Here is a 12,056-nt window from a genome sequence, read left to right as displayed (position 1 = left end):
TATCAAGACAAGACAATGTCCTCCTTGGGGCCTCCAATCTGAGACTGAATCTTCTCTCTACCCCAGGCCCCAATCCTAATTTCCTTCTTTGGGTCCCTCATCCCAGTTCCTCCCCTAGGGTCCTGTCCCAGTCTCCTTGCTCAGCCAAACCCAGTTTTTCCCTGGCCCTCCCAAACTTCTCATCAAATCTCACTCTTCACCCCTCACACACTGGCTCCAAGAACCAGTCTCCTTGCCCAGTCAGTCCCAGTATCCACACTACCATCAGCCACAATTCTGTATCCAATCACCCCCACCTGCTCCCAGTTTCTAGCTCATAGTCTCACCTTCCAGGCTCCTTGTCCCAATCTATTTCCTCTGCCTCCTGCACCCCAGTCTGGTTCTGGTTCCCTGTGCATTTGAGTCAGGCTGCTTTCTCAACTATGATGCATGGGCACCACGAGGGGAGTGCTGAGAGCACAGGAAAGAATCACTGTGCTCTCAGTTCCTATGTTCAGTCCTACAGTGGCCCACAATGGCCAGGAGCACCAAGTGGAGGGAAAGTCTTACTCAGCCCATGCTCGGTGTCCAGTATCTTCCGATAATTTAACTGTCAAACTACAAGTATCTGCTGAGTATGTGCACACTGAGATTCTTCAATGGTTTTTAACTCTGCCAAATTTTGGCGGTTTTTCTGAGAACAGCAAAAGTTCATCTATGACACCAGGATGACCCACCTATCAAATTTCAAGTCCCTATTCCAAAGCACAGGAGTTTCTCAGTGAAATAGTTGTAAGAAAAATTTTAACATAGCAGAACAATGCATTTTCCCTCGATCTTTTTCTCGAAAATGGCTGAACTATCTGTGCTGACACTTTCTAAAAAAAAAAATCAGCCTAAGACAGACCCAGCATGGATAATTTCAACCCAGCTGCTTAAAGTTTCACAAAGTTATAACTAACTGAAAACAGGTCTCATATTGGGACATACTGGGCAACCTCAACTGTAGGTGGTACTACCAGCTCTGACTTTTAATATACCCAACCCTGAAGTATGAATAATTTATTAAATACTTACCATTTGAAAATAACTGGGTTTACCTAGATTGTATATCATTTATTCATATTCTGCAGAGTAGGTTTAGTGAACATATTGACAGGCTTGGCTCTGTTAGGAGTGTGTGCCTGTCAAGGATGTATTGGCACAATTATTCAATAATTAAAAACATTGCTTTGGGAAGATATAGTTTTAGATACATGTCCTCAGGAATTTTAAAAATCTAGAGAAATTCCTTCCTTGTTCCCTCAACTCCACATGAGCGCCAGTACTTCTAGGCTCACACAATTCTGCCTAAAGCAAGGAGAAGTCAAAGGTCAGCCACCCTTGAGTTCTGAGGATATGCCATGTCAAGGTTAAATTTTTTAACTACCTTTCTATGGTATATAATAAGTATACTTAACTCTTTAACTCATATATACTATATAATTCTGAATCTTGGCAATTAAGAAGTAGTTCTCTTAAGTGCATGTTATTGTAAAAAAATTGCAGTATACAAACACTTGAATTGTCATGATGAGCATTTTTTATCCACAAAATTTAATATCAAGTGACAACAAGCTTTTTTTAGCTTTTAAAAATGAGATTTAATGTGAAAGAAATACTGTATGCCAAACTTGTTTCTCATTCAATTATTTCATTTCAGATTCCCCTAACATATGCTGTGTGAAGTACCGCAGTTTGGAATTCCTCCCTCCCCTTCTGCCCACACTTGCATAGCGTTTTTTTCCACAGTTTAAATTAGAGAGAGGGTATTTTTGCTACTTTTGTTAAAGTAAATTAAACCCTAACAGAACTAAATTGCACACATTTATTTATGATATTCTGATCATACCAAGAGAATGACAATGATCTGGCATATAGCAGTAAAGTGAAATTGAGACATTCTTCAAAGTGACAGATAGATTTGATTGAAGACAGTTTTATTTTGAATATTTTGTTCTGAATTTCTGACATCTGTTTATGAGTAAACAGCTCAATTAGTGAGAGAAAATGTATCATTTAATCAAACTGCAGTAAAATTTAATAGGTGCCCAGAAGGCACCCAGACAAAAAATGGGGGTGATGTGCAAATCTACACTACATAAAGGTGGGCTCCACTCTGGAAAGTTTTCTGTGGGCACTGTAGTTTGTTATAGTTTAAGAATTTGAGTTTATCTACCCTTTAGGTACTATCAGCTAAGTTTTATATGAGAAAAAATCCCTTTGAACTCAACTGTATTTTTGCCAGTGATAAAAATACGATTGCACCTTTATTAAAAAAAAAAAAAAAAAAAATCAGATCCAAAAGTCCAAAGATGTGCATTCAATAGAATACTTAATTTGCACTCATATTCCCCTAAAAGATGCAATTTTGCACTCACATGTGGCCAGTTCTGTACATAATTGCCCTGTTCAAGTATAAATATATCATTAGTTTATACATTTGTACTAACTGCATGTGAAAATTAGGAATACAATTGCATGACCATATATTACTATCAGGTCTTTACTCCAGACAATCCCCACTACAAGATGCTTTTCTGACCAACACCCAGGACATTTGATACACCGGTAATACCATTCTGAAAAGTTATTGCCTGGGAATTTTACTGTTAATTGCAGAAATAAATACTGATTTCATAAGCCTGTTTAATTAATTTATGGAGGGGGTCTAGTTTCACTGGGAGCCTTCCTGATACCTCATTTAATTGCCATAACATGAAACAATTAAGCTGTGGCTATTTTATTGTTTTACAATACCTTTTAAAGTGGATGATGATTGCTAGTAACAGATGGAAACTATGAAACAAATTGATGTGTGGAACATAAAAGAAATCTTTAGCAGCTCTACCAGTACTGAATTTTAACCATCATGGATTAAAGCAATGTTGGTTTTCAGGTTCAGGTTTTATGCCATCACTTGTTTCTTGCCCACTCTTCAAGTACTATATTTCAGAGGTGCCTAGTGAAAAAGCAGCCATATAGAAGGATTTGTGATTTACGTCTTTAGATCACCTGGCCCCGTTTACAGGCCAGTGTCACTTTGTAAAAATGAGAGCAACACTCCATCCAGTCTATTCTAAATGACAAGAACCAAGACCCAGATCCAATGGAAGTTAGGAGCCTAAATAGCTTTGAGAAACTGAAACCAAATACTGGACCACCAGCCAAAGTAGCCCCCACAGCCAGTGCATTCCCACTCAGTGGATGAAGAATGATCTGTCTAGTGTGGCTCCATCAAGCCTCCACTCCCCCCTCATGGCTTAAAAAACCCTTCTGCCTGGGGCACAGATTTATTCTACAAAGCAAAGCTCCTCACCCTCCAGAGGATGAAAACCTCTGCATGGAATCCCCAACATGTGTCCACCCTACCTGTCTATGATACAATCCTTCTAGTTCCACTGTCAAGGTCCTCCTGGGTTCTGGAGGAAGAGGAGGATTTTAGAATTAATAATCCAGACTCCCTATTACACCCAACACTTTTTGTTACTTAGCTGCAATTTGCCAAAATATATTATACTAAGTATCCTCTTCCTTTCTCAGTTTCTTGAGGGAATTATGAGACTGTGGGCTCAGGAACGCATGCTTGGGGGGAGTTGTTCCTAGGTGAGGTATGGAAACAAACAGCAGAGTTTCACTGGCCTCTCAGTTTAATAAATCTATTTCTTACAACCCTGACTGCTTGCAGTGTCTCTTAGTGCTAGTGGAACAATATTATAATAGAGAACAGCAAGAATCCAGAATGCAACATGGTAAAGGTTTTGATCAATATATATTATTATACTTTAGCAACACTATAGTTAAGGATGTATTGTATTTTCCACTGAAAGCGGGGTTTAAAGCCTTTAAATAGAAATGAAGCCTCATAGGCTGTATCTACACAGCTATTTTAACACATTAGGTAATACGTTAAACGTTAAAATCCTAGCCCAGACAAGGCAAGTTTTAGCTTTAACATGCATCAGTTGGTCAAGGTAGGATCCCCCATTAAGTAAAGGGATCTTAGTGTAAATAAGAATCAGGCCCTGGATCTCTCAGAGAGCTTTAATACTCCAGAATTGTCCATTTGGCTGTGCTGCCTGGGCCCATTCCCAAGAACTGGGGAGGAGAGGGGAAGAAAGGGTGCTATCCTAACACCACAGAAATCATGGCAAAACTCCTATTGCCTTCAAAGGGGCCAGGATTTCACCCTGTGTTTCCTGCCACACAGCCACCCACAATGCAGACTTCCTAGTCCTCAAAATTTCATTCAAACCTGAAACGTCAACTCTATGTTAAGAATTCTGAATAACTGGGTATGTGAATTCTGATTGAGTGCAGATTTGAAATGAAAGGGAGTTTGTTGAAGAGCTGATGAGTCTATTAGTGTATCTGAGTATCATGGTACTTATCCGGTAAGGTATGTCAATGGAGGTAGAGGTTAATGTTACCTTAACTGGCTAGTTCCATTATGTGTTATTACTGCAATGACAGGAAATGCACTTACAGCATTAACTGAAATTTAGTGAATTTTGATGTGTGGGAGGATGATTTTAATGATAAATACTTTATCTAACATTTGTTTACGCTGATGAAACTAAACAAAAGATAAAAACACATGAATAAAAAACCCCAGCCTTTTCTTAATTTGCCTTTGCTGTGATACATAATGATATGTTATTCTGATAAATGTATGTATGCAAGGACTGAAGTTCAAGTGATACATTTAAATAGTTTAAAATGATACTTTAAGAGCATAAGATTTTAAAAAATGAATACTCAGAAAATATATTATTTCTACTTAGAAATATAAATTGACATAGTAGCACTGAAATTCTCTCTCTAATACTGAGAATTGAAGATGACTGGTACTGTAGTACTGACGTTGCCATTTTTAGGGGAAAAAGTGGGCTCAATTTGCCAGGTGAGTAAACAATTTATCCTATTATATTTGCATTTTGTAATGACACAGGATTTGCACTACTGTAATTAAGAGTAGAATTTGGTTCACTGAATGAGGTGGCTCTGTTTACTTTAATTCAAGCCAGCCTGGTGGAAAAATCAGCCATCAATTACATTTTGATACATTATAATTAAAGACATTGCTAGTCAAAGATCTCAAGTTAAATACCAAAAGGCATATGGCCTCCACTTAGGCCTATCCTACACAGGTAAGTAACAAAATGTGAATTTAAATTTATATGGTTATACTAGTATAATCCCATAAAAAACAAAATGTGTTACAGAAACAGCGACGGAGAAATTGACCATTACTGTGTGTGATGGCCTTCAGGAGTCAATGACCAGTAGGACTGCCAGTGATGAAAGTCGAAAGGAAGCCACTGGCATGAAGACTGAAGTGCTCAACACCAAGACAAAAACCAAACTTGTTTTTTGGAATGTACGGACAATGTACAAAACAGGGAAGCTAGCTCAGGTCACAGCAGAGATGAGACGCTACAGCTTACACATCCTGGGTGTCAGCGAGAGCAGATCGACGGGATCAGGAAGATTAACAGCAGCCTCGGGAAAAAACTTTTTTTTCTCCTCGATGGGATGATGGACAACACCATGGGGGTGTTGCCATCCTTTTGAAGAAGGGAGTGGAGCATTCCCTGCTTGAATGGAAATACATCAGCAGCAGACTTATGAGAGCCAGACTGAAAGGGAAAAAAATAATATCACCCTGATTCAGTGCTATGCTTCGACAAATGACAGTGATGAAAGGTTTCAGAGTAGCAGCCGTGTTAGTCTGTATCCGTAAAAATAACAGGAGTACTTGTGGCACCTTAGAGACTAACAACTAAATTTGTTAGTCTCTAAGGTGCCACAAGTACTCCTGTTATTTTGACAGTGATGAAGAAGTAAAGGACAAATTCTACCTTTCTTTAACTCCACCTGTAGTGTAAGTACCATGCCACGACCTAACTATCATCATGGGAGACCTGAATGCCAAGGTCAGCAAGGACAACACAAACAATGACAGAGCAATGGGAAGACATGGGTGTGGCACCATGAATGAAAACTGAGAAAGGCTTGTTCATTTCTGTAAGATGAATGACCTAGTCATTGATGGAACCCTATTTAAACATCGTGAAATTTACAAGTTGACATGGTGTTCTCCAAATGGCAGAGATAAGAACCAGATTGACCATATCATGTTCAATGGCAAATGGCGACGCTCACTGACAGATGTGGAAGTGAGAAGGGGTCCAGATGTTGGCAGTGACCACCATCTTGTGACAGCCTCCGTCAAGATAAAACTGAGAAGTGTGGGTCCAGCAAACAAGGGACAGACATGATATTGACAAGTAGGTTGACCAGACAGCAAGTGTGAAAAATCAGGTCGGGGGTGGGGGGTAATAGCTCCTATATAAGAAAAAGACCCAAAAATCAGGACTGTCCCTATAAAATCAGGACATCTGGTCACCCTATTGACAAGCTAAAGTCCCTTGAAATACAGAAAGCCTTCATTCTGCAGTTAAAGAACAGGTTTAAAGCACTTGCAGACCTGGATGAAGAGGAGGGGAATGCAGATGAGGAGATGAACAAGAAGTGGGACAAAGTAACAGCAATTTATAAACAGAGCAGTGAAGCCTGTCTAGGCTACAGGCAGAAGAGAAGGAAGGAGTGGATTACACCCAGCACATGGAACACCATAGAAACCAGATGAGCCCTGAAGAAAAAAGGTTTAGGCACAAAATCCCAGAAGCTAAAGGACAAATACCATGAGCAGTATAACAAGGCACACCGGGAGGTCAAATGCCTTGTGAGAGCAGACAAATGGCATTATATTGATAAATCAGGCAACACAAGCAGAGGATGCAGCTGCTCGTGGTGAACAAGGAACTGTCTACAAAATGACGTGGCTTATCAGTGGTAAACGGCAGACACCAGCAAACACTCATCAGGAACAAACAAGGACACCTACTAACAACCAAAAAAGAACAAGAAATGCGCTGGTCAGAGCATTTCAAAGAATTGCTGAACAGGGTGCCACCTAAAGAGGAAGCAAACATCCAGGAGGCAGAAGAAGATCTTGATATCAACACAGACACCTCAACTAAGGAAGAGATCATTCAAGCCATCAAATCCTTTAAAAATGGGAAAGCTTATGGCAAAGATAACTTAAATGAAGAATTGTTCAAGGTAAATCCTAAATTAGCAGCATCTATCCTGGCCCCTCTATTTACATCAGTCTGCGAAAGGGAAAAAAAGTGCCAGATGAGTAGACCAATGGGGTTATAGTGAAGATACCAAAGAAAGGAACTCTCAGTGACTGTAATAACTGGTGTGGTATCACACTTTTATCTGTGCCAAGTAAAGTATTGTGTAAAATCATAGTCCAGCATATATCAGAGGCAGTTGATAGCTTTCTCAGAAAAGAGCAAGCCGGTTTTCGGAAAGGGCGTGAATGCACAGACCAGATCTTCACTTTACAAAACATAATAGAACAGTGCTTAGAATGGCAACAGCAACTCTACATAAATGTCATAGACTTTAACAAGGCTTTTGATAGCGTTCACAGGACCAGTCTATGGCTCATTCTGCAGGCACATGGAATTCCTTTCTGTATCATCAACATCAAAAGCTTCTATTTCAACTTTACATGCAGTGTTGATCACAGTGAGCTCAGTTTTGAAGTCAAAACAGGAGTATGTCGGGGTGTGTCATGTCTGTAATCCTCTTCAACATTGCCATCGACTGGGTAATGCAGCGTACAACAGAAGACATGCCAAGAGGCATTAAATGGACACTGTTCTCATCCCTTGGAGACCTGGACTTTGCAGATGATGTTGCTCTCCTATCACATACCCAACACCATATACAAGAAAAAAAACAACTCGACTCAATGCATTCAGCCAGTAAGTTGGACTGAAAAATCAACTGCAATAAGACAGATATCATGGCCTTTAATATTGCCTCACCATCACCAGTACAGATAGAGGATTAGGTTTTCACCAATGTAGAAACATTCACATATTTGGGCAGCACCATCAGCCAGGACAGTAGAACAAGCCAGGACATCCAGAACAAAATCAATAAAGCCAGGAACACCTTCAGGAGCTTAAATAAGGTCTGGAAATCATCAAAATTCAACACCAAAACCAAACAAGATTTATCAGAGCTGCATACTTTCAACATTACTTTATAGTGCAGAATTCTGGGGAATGAGAAAGTATGACATGTCCAAACTGTCTTCATTCTATACAACCTGCCTCAGAAAAATCCTCCGTATCTTTTGGCCCAGAACAATCTCAAACCAAGATATATTGACACAGTATAGCCAAGAGGATCTGAGCACCATCATTGCCAGGAAGCATTGGAGATGGATCGGTCATGTGCTTCAGATGGAAACTGATTCCATCACCAGAGTAGCAATAAGATGAACACCTGAAGGCAAGCGAAAACAAGGCCACCTGAAAACAACATAGCGAAGAGCTGTGGAAGCTGAGCTGAAAAACCTGGGGCACAGCTGGGGAACCATTGAAAGATTTGCCAGAAACCGACAGGAGCGGAGGAGCTTCATCACTGCCCTAAATGCCAGAAGCATAATAGGAACATGATGATGATGATGATGGTATTATCACCCACATAGACACTCATTTCAGTGTAAGAGTGGTTTGTTTGTTTGACGCTTATATTGCTTGGGAAGGGATTCAAGCTCTAAACTAAAAACAAAAAGACACTCTTATACCAGAATGCGTGTCCACACGGAAAGGGAGGAAGTTATACCTGTATAACACTATGTGTTTAACTGGTGAAATTTTTCTGTATAGAAAATGCCTTGCTATATAAAAAAAATGTATAATATAGAAGGTAAGGACTGCTCATGAAACATACATAGATTAGTGGTCTCCAAAAACAATGAGGAGTCCGGGGTCACTTTAAAAAGACTAACAGATTTGGGCACAAGTTTTCATAAGATGCATCTGAAGAAGTGGGTTTTTTACCCATGAAAACTTATGCCCAAATCTGTTAGTCTTTAAGGTGACCCCAGACTCCTCGTTGTTTTTGTGGATAGAGACTAACATGGTTACCCCCCTGATAGTGGTCTTCAGTTCTACAGCATGTCAATTGTCTGGAAAAGATATCGTGAGTATCTGCATAGCAACAGACTTGCCAAACCCTGCAGAACTGTGGCAAAATCCTGGCCCCATTGAAGTCAATGGGAGTTTTGCCATTGACTTTAGTGAGGCCAATATTTCAACTCTGAAGTTTTAGAAATGTTGCTTGTTTCCCCTCCCCCCCCCCCCCCAAATAACCTCAAGCCAGACCATTCTGAACTCCTTGAGATATTTGTCTTGCTATCTCATAGACTCATAGACTTTAAGGTCAGAAGGGACCATTATGATCATCTAGTCTGACCTCCCGCATGATGCAGGCCACAAAAATCTGACCCACCCACTCCTGGAATAATTCTCTCCCTTGACTCAGCTGTTGAAGTCCCCAAATCATGATTTAAAGACTTCAAGTCGCAGAGAATCCTCCAGCAAGCGACCCCTGCCTCATGCAGCGGAGGAAGGCAAAAAACCTCCAGGGCCTCTGCCAATCTACCCTGGAGGAAAACTCCTTCCCGACCCCAAATATGGCGATCAGCAGAACCCCGAGCATGCGGGCAAGATTCTCCAGCCAGACCCACATTGACCATTGATACTATCCTACAGCAGTTGGACTGGGAATAACTCCTCAAGTTCTACTGACATCATTTGTTTGGTTGACTACTTTCCACTGCAGCTAATGCCCTAGAGCTCCCCATGATTTCAGGGAATCTCTGATATCACATAATAGGGTGCCAGCTGCCCAGTTTTTGAGCAGAAAGTCCAGTTGAAAAGGGGACCTGGCAGTGTCCGGTCAGCTGTACTGACTGGAAACCAAAAGTCCAGTTACCATGGGACCGAGGTAGGCACTGGGTCATTAACCTGCGCCAGCCCCTGGTCAGCCAGGGCTGCCTCCTACTTGCAGGCAGGCGCCTTGTCAGGCTGTAGCAGCTCTTGTCCCAACCCCAGAGCAGAGGAAGCCCAGTTTGGGAGGAGAGGGAGGTGGAGAGGATCCGGCAAGTGATGGGTAGAAGAGGGGAGAGGAGTGAGCGACGGAAGGAAGGAAGGAGGAAGAGGTGGAGAAGGGGGGGGGGAAGGGACTTGGGAGAAGAGGCAGGGTTGAGCCCCATGGGTCCAGTTACCAGCAATTAGAAATGTGGCAACCCTATCACATAACTATTTCTCGCAGCAGACTGAGGATTTAAGTCTGGTCTACAATACCATAGCGGAAGGATGGAATTTTCAAAAGAACTTAGCATGAGTCTAACTGCTACTTAAAGTCAAAGGGAATTTTACCCATGACTTCAGTGGAAGCAGAGATAGGAGAATGTTGAGAGCTTTTGAAAATCCCATGCAAAAGTATATCCTTTCTTAAAGTTTTATAATTTACTATTATTTACTTGTACAATTATATTCTTTATTATATTCAAGATTTGAGACACCATTTTACCACATCAGAAGGATTACTAAATTTGGATGAAAATATATTATGAAAAATAATTTGAGAGTAGTTCTTACCTGTATTTGTGATGTGTTTATAAAAACTTTCTAATAATCCAAAGTACTTGATTTATAAGATTTCAAACACAGAAAACCCAAAAAAGATCTTATCTGTGCTTGCTCAATACAAACCCATGGTCTGAAATAATTTCACACTAGGTCTCTAAATTTCTGTGCCTACATTGTGGAATAACCTTTGTACTCCTGCATGTTACAGAATAAATCATATTTGTTTGACCTGGAATTATGTGTTGAAATGAAATAAAGAGAAAGCCATCCTCTCCATCATATTCACCTAACCAGATGAAATGGTTAAAGGAATTCTTAATATATTAGACAGACATGTGCATTAGTTTGTACAATGATACATATTGGTAATAATTTACACTTTTATAGCACCTGCTATCCTAGGATCACAAAGCACTTTACAAACATTAATGACATTTATTTATCTATCTATCTTTATTTTACTACATTCATAAAACAAAAGAAAAAACTAAGCTCCAGGGCTTGTTGAAACAGAAATTGCAGTGTTTGCCAAATTGCTGTTGAAAGCAGACACTTTGGGGGTGGGGGGGGGGGGAGTCTATCATTTTCATCACAAAACCAAAAACTTGAAAACTGAAAAGTTTTCAGTTTTCAGCTGAAAACGTTCCATTTTTTGATGAAAAGTCAACATTTTCAGTGGGGAAAAAAAATTCATTTTCCAGCCAGCTCTACTATAGATGCCCACCCTGTGCTCTGTGCACCTATCCCATTAAGGGAAAGTCATAAAATAAACAAATGACTGGTCATAAATATATTCACTTCAGGGCACTCCCTCCTCAAAAGCCTTATAGAGGAGAGGGGGGGAAATGGGTCTTGCAGCATGGCCAGAAGGTTTATGAATTTGGGATGTGGTGGGCCAAGATGGGGAGAGAGAGAGAGTCCAAAAGTCAGGCACTCACGCAAACAATGTACTGGCTTCAGCTTCCTCATCCTTTAGTCTCACACATTCCCATGAGGTAGGTAATCAGAGCTGGACAAATAATGTACAACTTCCAATACATTCACATTTTAGTCTATTGTTATAAGTTTGTATGGTGCCTAGCAAATTGCGGTCCTGCTCTATAATCTGGATAATATGCACTACCTCAAAACAAATATTCAAATACATAATTGATATAATAATTCAGAAATTTTAGCCTTTTCTCCTGGTTATCTTTCTTGAAAGAGACTGACTTTCATGAACTTCAGTACTATTTGACAGATATTTGCTGTGAACAAATTCAGATTCTGGATTATTCACAAACTGGTCTGAGCTTTCCTCTGAGTATTTGATATTCACAAATTGATTCTTTTCTGTGATTTGATTATGTAGCCTTTCCTGCTCTCACCTAAAACAAAACGTGTTCCACATCAAAATAAATCATAAGAGAATCAAAGAAATCAATAACAGAAGTGTAATTCTAATTCATTTAACCAAACTATATTTGAGTATTTTATCTTACATTTCCACTGGTCTGTATTATCCCCATT

Source organism: Emys orbicularis, chromosome 6 (assembly GCF_028017835.1).
Source record: "Emys orbicularis isolate rEmyOrb1 chromosome 6, rEmyOrb1.hap1, whole genome shotgun sequence".
NCBI classification, from domain to species: domain Eukaryota; kingdom Metazoa; phylum Chordata; order Testudines; family Emydidae; genus Emys; species Emys orbicularis.
The sequence above is the reverse complement of the archived record's forward strand: the minus strand, read 5'-3'. Positions refer to the sequence as shown.